General features: G+C 28.7%; 1 protein-coding gene across 1 annotated transcript in view; it reads right to left on the reverse strand.

Annotated features, from left to right (window-relative positions):
* Positions 1-6,459, reverse strand: part of LOC145268656 (protein GPR107-like) — a 93,534-nt gene that overhangs the window by 25,330 nt on the left and 61,745 nt on the right. The window lies entirely within an intron of this gene.

Genomic DNA, 6,459 nt, shown 5'->3' on the forward strand with positions numbered 1-6,459 from the left:
ATACAGAGAGATATATGCAGAGATGATGAAAGAATAAAAATAGCCCGATGTCTCTAATCTTTCTCTTATCGGCCAACTGACACCACAAGACAAAACGCAATTCTTTTTCCAACAAGATAGTGCTACATGCCACACGTCTCACAGATCACTAACAACGAGTTCATGACATGTTTATGGAACAGAGGAAGATAAGCAAAGGGTTATGGCCACTATGTTCCCCGGACTTGTCATCATGTGATTTTTAACTTTTGGGGACTTTAAAACTAAAAGTTTATCCAAATAATCCTCACAATCTAGACCAACTAAAGGAGAACATTACCAACGCTATCGGGAGAATCACAAGAGAAGATCTACAGACAGTGCATATATATATATATATATATATATATATATATATATATATATAATATATATATATATATTATATATATATATATATATATACACATACACACACACAGTGATACCTTGAGATATGAACTTGTTCCATAACTACTGACGTAGCACAAAATAACATAAATTAAAAGAATCAGAATCATTTGTTCCAAGAGTAAGAAATTTACCCTAAACAAAATTTACCCTAAACAAAATTTACCCTAAACAAAATTTACCCTAAACAATCACCAAAGATAAATAAAAGAGTAACGACATGAAAATTGATATACTGACTCCCTACATAGTATCCCTGTAACATAAGTCCCTGATAGTAGCCCCCTACATTAAAATGGAACTGTGCCTTGTTTGAAAAGGGAATTAAAAAAAAAATTTACTCACCGCCTGGGCAAGTGCTAGTATACGAGATACATGCAAGAAGGGAGAGAAACAAGACTACCATGCACATACACGATATGGTAACTAAAAAAAGGGGCAAGATTATACACAATTAAAAACGTTGGCAACGGGATCGTGGACAGAAACCCCCCGCACCATAAAGGCAGTTGCGGAAAGAGGAGGAACCTCACCTGAGCAAGCCATCTACTGGTATAATATGTCGCCTAGATTGGGACAAGTGCCAGAGACGGTTCCGCAACTGTCAACATTCACATATTCCTGGAGACATCCCAGGGTTGAGCCGGCAAGCCGAGAGGCAGAGGCCACAGGGACCATTAAACTCGGGGATGAGGTATGGGTGAAGCCACCAGGGACGCGCTGCACCACACAATTGAGTAGAGGTCGCGTGACTGGGAGGAACACTAGAAACAACATTGTGGTGGACGGAGTACCGAGGCATATTCTCGACATCAGACCAGTGGAAGGCGAAGCAATAGAGGGGAATGTGCAGCAACAGGAGGAGGACGAGACACCTCGGAGGCCAAGTAGATAGAGGCGATACAGTAACTAAAAAAGGGGCAAGATTATGCACAATTAAAAACGTTGAATGAACTTAATATTTAGGTCTTAATTTAACAGAAAAAAATTGTAACCAACTTACAAGGAAGAGAAGACAGAGAGAGAGGCCTAGCCTAGGATACACATAGATACGTTTTTTTTTTGCTTAGCGTTTTGTATTTTTTTTTCGTTTTTCATTTTTCATTGTGTCTCGTGATTTTTTAAATCATGTCTCAATAAAAAAAAAAAAAAATATTGTATCTTAGGGCACAAATATAGAGATAAAGTATTGTATTTAAACAAAAAAAAAAATCATGTGCGGTAACCGACAAGAAAGGATAATCATTAAAATGGATGAAATGAAAAAAAAAAAAAAAAAAAAAAATCATGTGCGGTAACCGACAAGAAAGGATAATCATTAAAATGGATGAAAAAAAAAAAAAAAAAAAAAAAAAAAAAAAATCATGTGCGGTAACCGACAAGAAAGGATAATCATTAAAATGGATGAAAAAAAAAAAAAAAAAAATCATGTGCGGTAACCGACAAGAAAGGATAATCATTAAAATGGATGAAAAAAAAAAAAAAAAAAAAATCATGCGCGGTAACCGACAAGAAAGGATAATCATTAAAATGGATGAAAAAAAAAAAAAAAAAAAAATCATGTGCGGTAACCGACAAGAAAGGATAATCATTAAAATGGATGAAAAAAAAAAAAAAAAAAAATCATGTGCGGTAACCGACAAGAAAGGATAATCATTAAAATGGATGAAAAAAAAAAAAAAAAAAAATCATGTGCGGTAACCGACAAGAAAGGATAATCATTAAAATGGATGAAAAAAAAAAAAAAAAAAAAAAAAAAAAAAAATCATGTGCGGTAACCGACAAGAAAGGATAATCATTAAAATGGATGAAAAAAAAAAAAAAAAAAAAAAATCATGTGCGGTAACCGACAAGAAAGGATAATCATTAAAATGGATGAAAAAAAAAAAACAAAAAAAATCATGTGCGGTAACCGACAAGAAAGGATAATCATTAAAATGGATGAAAAAAAAAAAAAAAAAAAAAAAAAAAATCATGTGCGGTAACCGACAAGAAAGGATAATCATTAAAATGGATGAAAAAAAAAAAAAAAAAAAAAAATCATGTGCGGTAACCGACAAGAAAGGATAATCATTAAAATGGATGAAAAAAAAAAAAAAAAAAAAAAAAAAAAAAAAATCATGTGCGGTAACCGACAAGAAAGGATAATCATTAAAATGGATGAAAAAAAAAAAAAAAAAAAAAATCATGTGCGGTAACCGACAAGAAAGGATAATCATTAAAATGGATGAAAAAAAAAAAAAAAAAAAATCATGTGCGGTAACCGACAAGAAAGGATAATCATTAAAATGGATGAAAAAAAAAAAAAAAAAAAAATCATGTGCGGTAACCGACAAGAAAGGATAATCATTAAAATGGATGAAAAAAAAAAAAAAAAAAAAAAAAAAAATCATGTGCGGTAACCGACAAGAAAGGATAATCATTAAAATGGATGAAAAAAAAAAAAAAAAAAAAATCATGTGCGGTAACCGACAAGAAAGGATAATCATTAAAATGGATGAAAAAAAAAAAAAAAAATCATGTGCGGTAACCGACAAGAAAGGATAATCATTAAAATGGATGAAAAAAAAAAAAAAAATCATGTGCGGTAACCGACAAGAAAGGATAATCATTAAAATGGATGAAAAAAAAAAAAAAAAAAAAAAAAATGAATGTGCGGTAACCGACAAGAAAGGATAATCATTAAAATGGATGAAAAAAAAAAAAAAAAAAAAATCATGTGCGGTAACCGACAAGAAAGGATAATCATTAAAATGGATGAAAAAAAAAAAACAAAAAAAATCATGTGCGGTAACCGACAAGAAAGGATAATCATTAAAATGGATGAAAAAAAAAAAAAAAAAAAAATCATGTGCGGTAACCGACAAGAAAGGATAATCATTAAAATGGATGAAAAAAAAAAAAAAAAAAAAATCATGTGCGGTAACCGACAAGAAAGGATAATCATTAAAATGGATGAAAAAAAAAAAAAAAAAAAAAAAAAATCATGTGCGGTAACCGACAAGAAAGGATAATCATTAAAATGGATGAAAAAAAAAAAAAAAAAAAAAATCATGTGCGGTAACCGACAAGAAAGGATAATCATTAAAATGGATGAAAAAAAAAAAAAAAAATCATGTGCGGTAACCGACAAGAAAGGATAATCATTAAAATGGATGAAAAAAAAAAAAAAAAATCATGTGCGGTAACCGACAAGAAAGGATAATCATTAAAATGGATGAAAAAAAAAAAAAAAAATCATGTGCGGTAACCGACAAGAAAGGATAATCATTAAAATGGATGAAAAAAAAAAAAAAAAAAAAAAAAATCATGTGCGGTAACCGACAAGAAAGGATAATCATTAAAATGGATGAAAAAAAAAAAAAAAAAAAAAAAAATCATGTGCGGTAACCGACAAGAAAGGATAATCATTAAAATGGATGAAAAAAAAAAAAAAAAAAAAAATCATGTGCGGTAACCGACAAGAAAGGATAATCATTAAAATGGATGAAAAAAAAAAAAAAAAATCATGTGCGGTAACCGACAAGAAAGGATAATCATTAAAATGGATGAAAAAAAAAAAAAAAAAAAAATCATGTGCGGTAACCGACAAGAAAGGATAATCATTAAAATGGATGAAAAAAAAAAAAAAAAATCATGTGCGGTAACCGACAAGAAAGGATAATCATTAAAATGGATGAAAAAAAAAAAAAAAAAAAAAATCATGTGCGGTAACCGACAAGAAAGGATAATCATTAAAATGGATGAAAAAAAAAAAAAAAAATCATGTGCGGTAACCGACAAGAAAGGATAATCATTAAAATGGATGAAAAAAAAAAAAAAAAAAAAAATCATGTGCGGTAACCGACAAGAAAGGATAATCATTAAAATGGATGAAAAAAAAAAAAAAAAATCATGTGCGGTAACCGACAAGAAAGGATAATCATTAAAATGGATGAAAAAAAAAAAAAAAAAAAAATCATGTGCGGTAACCGACAAGAAAGGATAATCATTAAAATGGATGAAAAAAAAAAAAAAAAAAAAATCATGTGCGGTAACCGACAAGAAAGGATAATCATTAAAATGGATGAAAAAAAAAAAAAAAAAAAAAAAAAAAAAAAAATCATGTGCGGTAACCGACAAGAAAGGATAATCATTAAAATGGATGAAAAAAAAAAAAAAAAAAAAATCATGTGCGGTAACCGACAAGAAAGGATAATCATTAAAATGGATGAAAAAAAAAAAAAAAAATCATGTGCGGTAACCGACAAGAAAGGATAATCATTAAAATGGATGAAAAAAAAAAAAAAAAAAAAAATCATGTGCGGTAACCGACAAGAAAGGATAATCATTAAAATGGATGAAAAAAAAAAAAAAAAATCATGTGCGGTAACCGACAAGAAAGGATAATCATTAAAATGGATGAAAAAAAAAAAACAAAAAAAATCATGTGCGGTAACCGACAAGAAAGGATAATCATTAAAATGGATGAAAAAAAAAAAACAAAAAAAAATCATGTGCGGTAACCGACAAGAAAGGATAATCATTAAAATGGATGAAAAAAAAAAAAAAAAAAAAAATCATGTGCGGTAACCGACAAGAAAGGATAATCATTAAAATGGATGAAAAAAAAAAAAAAAAAAAAAAAAAAAAAAAAAAATCATGTGCGGTAACCGACAAGAAAGGATAATCATTAAAATGGATGAAAAAAAAAAAAAAAAAAAAAATCATGTGCGGTAACCGACAAGAAAGGATAATCATTAAAATGGATGAAAAAAAAAAAAAAAATCATGTGCGGTAACCGACAAGAAAGGATAATCATTAAAATGGATGAAAAAAAAAAAAAAAAAAAAAAAACAAAAAAAATCATGTGCGGTAACCGACAAGAAAGGATAATCATTAAAATGGATGAAAAAAAAAAAAAAAAAAAAATCATGTGCGGTAACCGACAAGAAAGGATAATCATTAAAATGGATGAAAAAAAAAAAAAAAAAAAAAAAAATGAATGTGCGGTAACCGACAAGAAAGGATAATCATTAAAATGGATGAAAAAAAAAAAAAAAAAAAAATCATGTGCGGTAACCGACAAGAAAGGATAATCATTAAAATGGATGAAAAAAAAAAAACAAAAAAAATCATGTGCGGTAACCGACAAGAAAGGATAATCATTAAAATGGATGAAAAAAAAAAAAAAAAAAAAATCATGTGCGGTAACCGACAAGAAAGGATAATCATTAAAATGGATGAAAAAAAAAAAAAAAAAAAAAATCATGTGCGGTAACCGACAAGAAAGGATAATCATTAAAATGGATGAAAAAAAAAAAAAAAAAAAAAAAAAAAAAAATCATGTGCGGTAACCGACAAGAAAGGATAATCATTAAAATGGATGAAAAAAAAAAAAAAAAAAAAAATCATGTGCGGTAACCGACAAGAAAGGATAATCATTAAAATGGATGAAAAAAAAAAAAAAAAATCATGTGCGGTAACCGACAAGAAAGGATAATCATTAAAATGGATGAAAAAAAAAAAAAAAAAAAAAATCATGTGCGGTAACCGACAAGAAAGGATAATCATTAAAATGGATGAAAAAAAAAAAAAAAAAAAAATCATGTGCGGTAACCGACAAGAAAGGATAATCATTAAAATGGATGAAAAAAAAAAAAAAAAAAAAAAAATGAATGTGCGGTAACCGACAAGAAAGGATAATCATTAAAATGGATGAAAAAAAAAAAACAAAAAAAATCATGTGCGGTAACCGACAAGAAAGGATAATCATTAAAATGGATGAAAAAAAAAAAACAAAAAAAAATCATGTGCGGTAACCGACAAGAAAGGATAATCATTAAAATGGATGAAAAAAAAAAAAAAAAAAAAATCATGTGCGGTAACCGACAAGAAAGGATAATCATTAAAATGGATGAAAAAAAAAAAAAAAAAAAAATCATGTGCGGTAACCGACAAGAAAGGATAATCATTAAAATGGATGAAAAAAAAAAAAAAAAAAAAATCATGTGCGGTAACCGACAAGAAAGGATAATCATTAAAATGGAT

This window comes from Euprymna scolopes, chromosome 44, assembly GCF_053919585.1.
Source record: "Euprymna scolopes isolate OS-2025 chromosome 44, ASM5391958v1, whole genome shotgun sequence".
In the NCBI taxonomy this organism is placed as follows: domain Eukaryota; kingdom Metazoa; phylum Mollusca; class Cephalopoda; order Sepiida; family Sepiolidae; genus Euprymna; species Euprymna scolopes.